Consider the following 8,675-nt stretch of genomic DNA (forward strand, 5'->3'; position numbering starts at 1 on the left):
TGGGCACATTTTGATCAAACCATTTGATTTTAAAATTGTATTTATTCTTTTTTTTTTTACTGAATAAAGCAAAAATCAAGTTAGTTTACAAAATAATAAACACCTAAATGTAATTATTTTGGAGATGAAAAATAATATTAGGGCAAACTTAAACCTTCAATTGATTTGCATATAATATGAATCAAGACAGATTCAGGAGAAGCTCATGTGATCCGGTACTGAATAATATATTTTAGCTGAAAAATAAGCTGAATATGAACTTAATGAACACTGGAGAAAAATGTGAAAAACAAAATGTTTTATGTAGCCAATATGTGACTCTAACCAGTTAATACCAGCTTCTCAGGAAGACAATGCTTTTTCTAACACTGACTTGTGAAAGAAATAGGCTTTATAAATCTTCTCTATATATGACAATATCTTGAGGAACAATGCTAAAAGAAATGTAGTTTTAGTTTTATGGATATTTTAATGACTCAGTATCAGAAAGAGGATGGCCATTGTTAAAAAAAAAAGTTTAGTTAAAATGATTCAGATTTGAGGAAGATGTAAAACATAACCTAGCCAATAATATAATTCTCTGGAGGTCCACTAAGATCATGCAATTAAGATTAGAAAATTGTGGGAATGGTGCATTACATACTCCTCAGTTATGTTTTTATGAATAATTACTTATCAGACCTGAACGTATGTTATGATTTGTGTAGTTTTTGGTTATATTCCCTTGAAAGAGCCTAGATTAGTGCACATTTTTATAAATAACTGGACAAACATTCATGTAAATCAAAGATCAAGTGGGGAAGTTAACATTCCCTATTGAAAATTAAGAGGTCTATTAAATTCAACTTGAATAAATTATTGTGTAATATGTGCTGGGTTACATATATATACATTATATTTAATTTATAAATTTCATTAAGACCTGGTAGCAATATATTGTCTTTAGGCTATTTTATGCTGAATATTATTTAACACATGAGACAATTCAAATATTTTATATCTGGGAAACAGAATAACTTACAGTTTAATGCCAAACAATTTGGTTGTCAGCATAAGGTTGACAGGAGATCAATTTTTTTTTTTCAACCAGAGAAGTTCATCATCTCTAGAGAGCAGCTCTCTCATGGCCTGTTATGTCTTTAATTTTTAATTGTATAGATTAAGAAAAGGAAAAATATCATTCTCTTCTAAAAATGTATTTTTGACTCCTTTTATAAGCTCAAGTTATTTTATTTAAAATATTATTATGAAACTAAATATGCTCTTATCATATGACCCAGAAATTGCACTTCTTGGTACTTACCCAAAGAGTTGAAAACATGTTCACACAAAAATCTGCACTTGGATGTTTATAGCAGCTTGAAGCAATCCAGAGGTCTTCAGTAGTAAATGCATATGTAAACCATGATACATCCACATAAATGGAATATTATTTAGCACTAGGAAGACATGAGCTATCAAACCATAAAAAGACATGGAGAAAATGTAAATGCATATTACTAAGTGAAAGAAGCCAATTAGAAAGGCTACATACTGTATGATTCCAACCATAGTCATATGCCACTTAAGGATGGCAATACCTTCTAAGAAATGTGTACTTAGGCGATTTTGTCATTGGGAAACTTCATAGAGTGCACTTACCCAAACCTAGATGGTGTAACCTACTACAAACCTGGGCTACATGGAATAGCCTACTGCTCATAGGCTATAAGCCTGTACAACATATTACTGTGCAAAACAATACCACATTGAACCAAGAACAAGAGAAAATGATTTTAATCAATAAATTCTGTGACACAAGAAGTATGGGACTGCTGCTGGTGTTATATGGCATACCATTGGTCCTGGTGGAAATATATTACTTTTTTACAGCAAAAAATTTTTATAAGTAGAAAATCTAAATCTAAAATAATGATAAAATTATTGTATAGTTAATACATAAATCAGTAACAGCCATTTACTATCATTATCCAGTGTTACGTATTGTACATAATTGTATGTACTATATTTTATATGACTGCAGCACAGCATGTTTGCACCAGCATCACCACAAGCATGTATGTAAAGCATTGTGCTACATGCATTGATGGCTACACGGCTACAACTTACTGAGCAGTGCGAATTGTTCAGCTCCATTATAATCTTATGTGATCACTGTTGTGTATGCAGTTCATCATTGACTGATCCATTGTTATGTGGCACGTGATCATATATGACATTTTAGAAAAAGTAAAACTATAGAGATAGTATAAAGATCAGTGTTTGCCAGAAGTTAGGAGAGAGGGAGGGGTGAAAAAGTGGAGCACAGAGAATTTTTAAGGGAGTGAAAATATTCTGCATGATACTATAATGGTGGATACGTTATTATACATTTGTCTAAACCAATAGAATAACAACTCCAAAAGTGAACTCTATTGTAAATAATGAATTTGGGGAGATAATGATGTGTCAGTGTAGGGTCATCAATTGTAACAAATGTATTACTCTGGTGAACGATGTTGATAATGGGAGAGGCTATGAATGCCTGAGGGCAGGGGGAACACGGGAATCTCTGTAACTTCTATACAATTTTTCTGTGAATATAAAATTTCTCTAAAAAACGACAAAAAATAAAAATTTAATCTAGTAAACATTTTTTAAAGTTTTATATAAAATACACACACGCTTTTAAAATATTTTCCAGCCAATAGTTTTAATATATTAAATATTATACTTATGGCTTAATATCTCATTTTGTATTAATTGTAAAGCAATGTGGTAGATAAAAGGTGATTATTTAAAATTTAAATTTAGATGTTATTTTAATTGTGTATAAATATAAATTTATTCTTTACCATAGATCATGACATAACAGATATTTAGTATCACATTTATAAATTTTGAATAAAGTACCACATTAACAAAGATGTGTACCTTAATTGCTAATATGGTATACATGAAGAATGACAAATCATTGTTGTAAGACTGTCACAAATAAACTAGTTATCACTGGCAATTCAGATATTTTGTCAGCAGGGAATAATGGTTCTTTGATTGTATATTAAACAAAAACAATTGTAGTTACTCAATAAATGGTCTGAAAAATATCACATTAATAAAAGAGTAGATAACTTAAAATAGATGGTTTTAATAAAATAATCAGGGTGAATATTATGTAAATTCCATTTGGAAAGAGTAGGAAAGAGAAATAGAGCAATATGGAGTTTATAATTACCTATATTTTACCTGTAGTTTATTTTTAAGCGTCTTATTTAGGCTTTTTATAGCACTCTTGCTCTATTTTCTTTTCTGGTTTATGTTGTACATCTACGTTTGAGTGCATTTTGGCAAGTGAAGGAGGTCTGTTGTCTTAGATCTGGGCAAAGTGAGGAATCTTGCAAGACTTCAATTCAGTCACTATGTTGACTATAAATTAATCCAAGCGCTCTTGACCTTGGCTTCATCTGCTGTAAAACAAGAGATTTGCATTATGTTGTTTCTCAAGTAATTTCTACCTTTACAAGTCTGTGACTTCTCTGGGTTTGTATTTGAATCTTTAAGTTGTAAGGAAGTTGCTGAGACTCCCTTGAGTAAAGCATTATTTTCTCTCCTCAATCTAACAATCGTCAATTTTTTAACCTCGGTTATCTCAAACACTCAACTCCGGAGTAATTAATCGCTACTATGTGGTTAGGTTTTGGAAACAAAATCTGTTTCTCTTCTTCTTTTTATTTTCTATTTTAAGTTCTACATCTGTGTCTATTAACAGCATGCATTTGATACCACCTAAACACAACACCAGGAAAATACCACACTGTGACTGCTACATGTCTTCCCAGCACTGGACATAGCACATGTAAACTTTATGTGTAATGCTTACAGCCACTCTGAAAGAGTGATATTTATTTACATTTAAAACATGAAGAAACCAAGACTAGAAAGAGCCAGATATCATTAAGTTGCAGGGACGGATGTAGACTTATGTCTGCCTAATTCAAAAGTTGTATTTCTTTCTACTGTACCACACTGAATTTGAGTCAATATTAAAAATGGATTGCATACATAGTCTCAAAGCATTTGTTGATAAAAAGGATTTTAAGGCAAGCCATTTAAGTTTTATTGGATAGCCATCTTATTTTAATTTTGATGCCACAGGGTAATTGTAAATGTGCCTTTTTTCCAGGCTAAATTGGGTTATAAGGTCCTTGGGAACAGAAACCAGGGTGATCAGAATGATCTCCTTCCTTCTCAGCACTCAGCCTGGTAAAGAATATGCTAGCTGCTTTTGGTTCTTAAAAGTATGTGTTTTAAAATAAATCTATTTAAGGCAATTTTAAAAGAACATATTTGACTAAGGAAGATTTTTGTTATCACAAATTGTCAGTGAAAGAACATTGGTTTGAGTTTATGGGATGTAATACTCAGCATGAGAGTAGGACCCAGCAGTAAGATTTGGAGTTTAATGACACAAATACACAGAATGCCATCTTCTGTGGACTTGTCTGCTTGCTGCATGGTATTTTTTTTACATGTTTTCCTTCACATTTTTTTTTATCAAGGTCTTAAAATCCTTTAAATCTAAACACAGCCATTAGCTGACAAATGACATTGGGTTTATAGCGGGAGAGATGAATTTATAAATTGCTGCATTGCTTTTCTCAGTTCATATGACTTCTAATCTTTGTTTGCATGATATGCTTTGTTGGATAAATTAACTGTGTATGAATAAATATAATAAACATTACTTAATGTAAAAAATATGTTTAAAATGTACCATTTCCATAGCTAAGAATGAGCAGCTCCTCAACTGCTTCACCAAAGTTCTGATACTTTCCCAATATTGTTTTGTTTTTTTTGTTGTTGTTTTTTTGGGGGCAACATTTCTGAATGTTTTACATGGAGGGATAAAAAATGGATGGAATTAGAAATAAAAATAAGCTAAATTCACATATGGCCCTTCATCCTACTTATTTGTGTGAATGTCTTAGCTTCTTTAATAGCATTTCTTTTTTCAGATTTTTGTACAAAAGCACAAGACCTTGGATATTATAGGCACTTAAGAAATACTTCACATGAATTAGTGTGAAATTGCCATGAACCTCAGAATATCAATTCTGTTGATATTGCATAATGTAGACAACAAGGCCAAGTTTATATCTAGGACTTTCATTTGGAAATTATCAAAGAGATTGTCTTTATCTTCTTCCTATGTTGGTCACGTGGTTTCTCTAAAAAATCTTGGCACAATTTTTCTCCAACACTCAGTTTTCTGACATTTTATTTATTTATTTATTTATTTATTAAATATATTTTTATTGATTTTTTACAGAGAGGAAGGGAGAGGGAAAGAGAATCAGAAACATCAATGAGAGAGAAACATCGATCAGCTGCCTCCTGCACACCCCCTACTGGGGATGTGCCCACAACCAAGGTACATGCCCTTGACTGGAATCGAACCTGGGACCCTTCAGTCCACAGGTTGACGTTCTATCCACTGAGCCAAACCGGTTAGGACAGTATTCTGACATTTTAGAGTTCAGTACTTGTTCTTTTAAAAAATAAAATAAAATAAATGTTTGTAAACCTCACAATTCCTTGTTCCTGTTAGAAAAAAATGCATATGTATGAACTAATTCACAGCAAAAACGGAGAGACTGAAAGCTTAATTAATGTCTAAAATTTGTTTTTATTTTGATATTAGTTAAATAGACTAAATATTTGTTGTTGTTGAATTTACATTTGATATGCTCAAAAATCTCATATTGTGCCACACTCTAATTTTTTAGTACCTGATATAGTCATAGCTTCCATGTACTTCTGAAAACTCCCTGAACAAATAATAAAAGCCCTGTAATTTGATTATGTTAAAATAAAATAAAGTAACACAATATTTCTTCAAATCCAGCATGTATAAGAAGCTGAGTTTATAAACACACCATATACAAAATATTGTTTTAAATAAGTCAATTCAATCCTTAATTAAAAGAGAAAGTTTTATAAACCTACAAAGTACATGTCATGGATTTTAGTAAACCTATAAGCGAATTAATGATCCCAAATAGTATTTTTCATGCATATAATAAAATTATTATCTTAAGCATGGGTGAACATGCAGTCATCCAAGGCTCAAAATTAACTCAGTTATAATCAGGATTTTTCTATTACCAAATTTAAGTGTTGTTGTAACACCAGTATACTCTAGTTAGCTATAGTTTCTTGGCTTCCAATCATTTATAACAAATATGTCACATTTAATCCACTTGGATTTTAAAGACTCAGTGCATGTATTGCTTGTGTTAAGTTAGGGAGGATTCACTTGGAAAACTATTGGGACAGGGTTGGAGAGTCAGTCCTTCCTCTTCAGCATCAACAATAGAGTCCTCTATGTACACTAAGGCCATTTAGTAATTAAACATTCATGTTTAAAATAGTTACCATCAAAATGCAGTATGAAATGGAGTTCATGTGGTGGCATCATATTACAGGACTAGAGGCCTGGTGCACAAAATTTGTGCACTGGTGGGGGGAGGGTGTCCCTCAGCCCAGCCTGCACCTTCTCCAATTTTGGACCCCTCGGGGGATGTTCAACTGCCGGTTTAGGTCTGATCCCACAATCTGGGACTGCTGGCTCCCAACTGCTCACCTGCCTGCCTGCCTGATTGCCCCTAACTGCTTCTGCCTGCCAGCCTGATCACTCCCTAACCACTCCCCTGCCAGCCTGATCAATGCCTAACTGCTCCCTTGCTGGCCCAATTGCCCCCAACTGCCCTCCCCTGCCAGCCTGGTTGCCCCCAACTGCCCTCCTCTGCTGCCCATCTGTGGCCACATGTGGGCAGCCATCTTGTGGCCACATGGGGGCGGCCACCTTGTGCGAGGGTGTGATGGTCAATTTGCATATTACCTCTTTATTATATAGGATTATTATATAGGATAGGCCTGATACTCCCCCTGGATTAGTTGCAATGAGATGGCCTCACTCAGTCACCCCTGCTCTGAGTTTGAGCTGCCAACTCTGACCACCTGGCGACCTAGTGTCTATGATAAACACAAAAGGACACTAAAGTGGTAAGGAAGGGTTTATCCAGTAGTAGGATTGCAATAGGAAAGAGGGTCCAGTGTGAACTGAACTCAAATCTGTGAGAAAAAAGGTTAGGGTTGGCACGTGCAAACAGAGAGACCCTGATAGTTGTTAAAGGGGTTAGTCTAGGTCAGGGATGGCGAACCTTTGAAACGCGTGTTAGAGGTGACACGTGAACTCATTTTTTTGGTTGATTTTTCTTTGTTAAATGGCATTTAAATATATAAAATAAATATAAAAAAACATAAATCTTTGTTTTACTATGGTTGCAAATATCAGCCATATATGTGACATGGTTGAAAATATCAACCATTTATGTGACATGGCACCAGAGTTAAGTTAGGGTTTTTCAAAATGCTGACACACCGAGCTCAAAAGGTTCGCCATCACTGGACTAGGTGATTGCTGCTTATCTAGAGGAGAAATGAACTTCTGCATTTATGAATGGAGGCAGTGGTGTAAGATGAAGAGAGGAACCCATTTTAGGCCTCATCCTCCCACAGGCTCTGGGAAAGTCTGAGAGTTAGCATCTCGAATGTTTGCATTTCAAATAGCCAGCTCTCAGGTCCTCCAGGAAACACTTTTGGGTGGCGATTCACCTCTCAAAGGGCAAAGAAAGAATTCCAAATGGCCAGATTTCTAAAGTGACGGCTCCAAGAGAGGGTTTAGAAGCTTATCAGGCTCTCCTGAAGTTTTAGCTAAAACAAAATTAATATTCCTGGTAGCCCTGAGCTTTCTCAGGCAGGCATTTAAAAAAATGTTTACATTGATATGTAGAAAGAGAAGAAGGGAGAGGGATAGAGAGATAGAAACGTGGATGAGAGAGAAACATCATCAATTGGCTGCCTCCTGCACTCACCCCTCCTGGGGATCAAGCCCTCAACCCAGGCATGTGCCCTGAATGGGAATCGAACCTGAGACTTCTGGTTCCTAGGTCAGCACTCAGCCACACTGGCCAGCCAGGCTCAGACAGGCATTTTACAGGGGCCCAAGGTCATCCTAGAAGCAAGGTTTTAAGCTGCTAGAAGCCACTCTAGAATTTGGTCAGGTCTTGTGTCTGCTGGGAGATTTTGCAGTTCTCAATATTATTAGCATTTGTTAGATACTTTTCCTTTCATAACATTTTATTTAGCTAATGCATCTCAGTGTTAGTTATGAGTTACAACTAGAACAAAGTGAAGGTGGTAGTGGATTAAATACAAAGTAATGGATCTGTTAATACATACACAACAAAAGCTGATAATTCCATCCCAAATACCTCCCCCTGCCCCTCATCCCCAATTTTTCTGGTTTATTTGTTTGACTGAATACTACATTGTTTGGATTATCATCCTTTAATCAAAATTTTAAAAGTTTATATGTGTTCATCCTGCCACTGTGTACCTATGTGTCCAAGTGTAGGGGTCAAGAGTTGAGCAGGAATAGTCCAGGATCCAAACCACAGCTTCAACATTAAGTCTTTGCGTGAACTGGAAAAATATTCTTAGCATTCATGTGTCTTCTCTTTGATCCAATAGATTAAGTGTTTTGATTAAGTGATCCCTATAAAACAGTTTAGGCTTTGCAGTTCTGTGAATTTATGAATCCAATTTAATGACTTTGTTAATTCTTCCCATAT

The sequence above is a fragment of the Myotis lucifugus genome, unplaced genomic scaffold (assembly GCF_000147115.1).
Source record: "Myotis lucifugus unplaced genomic scaffold, Myoluc2.0 scaffold_209, whole genome shotgun sequence".
NCBI classification, from domain to species: Eukaryota; Metazoa; Chordata; class Mammalia; order Chiroptera; family Vespertilionidae; genus Myotis; species Myotis lucifugus.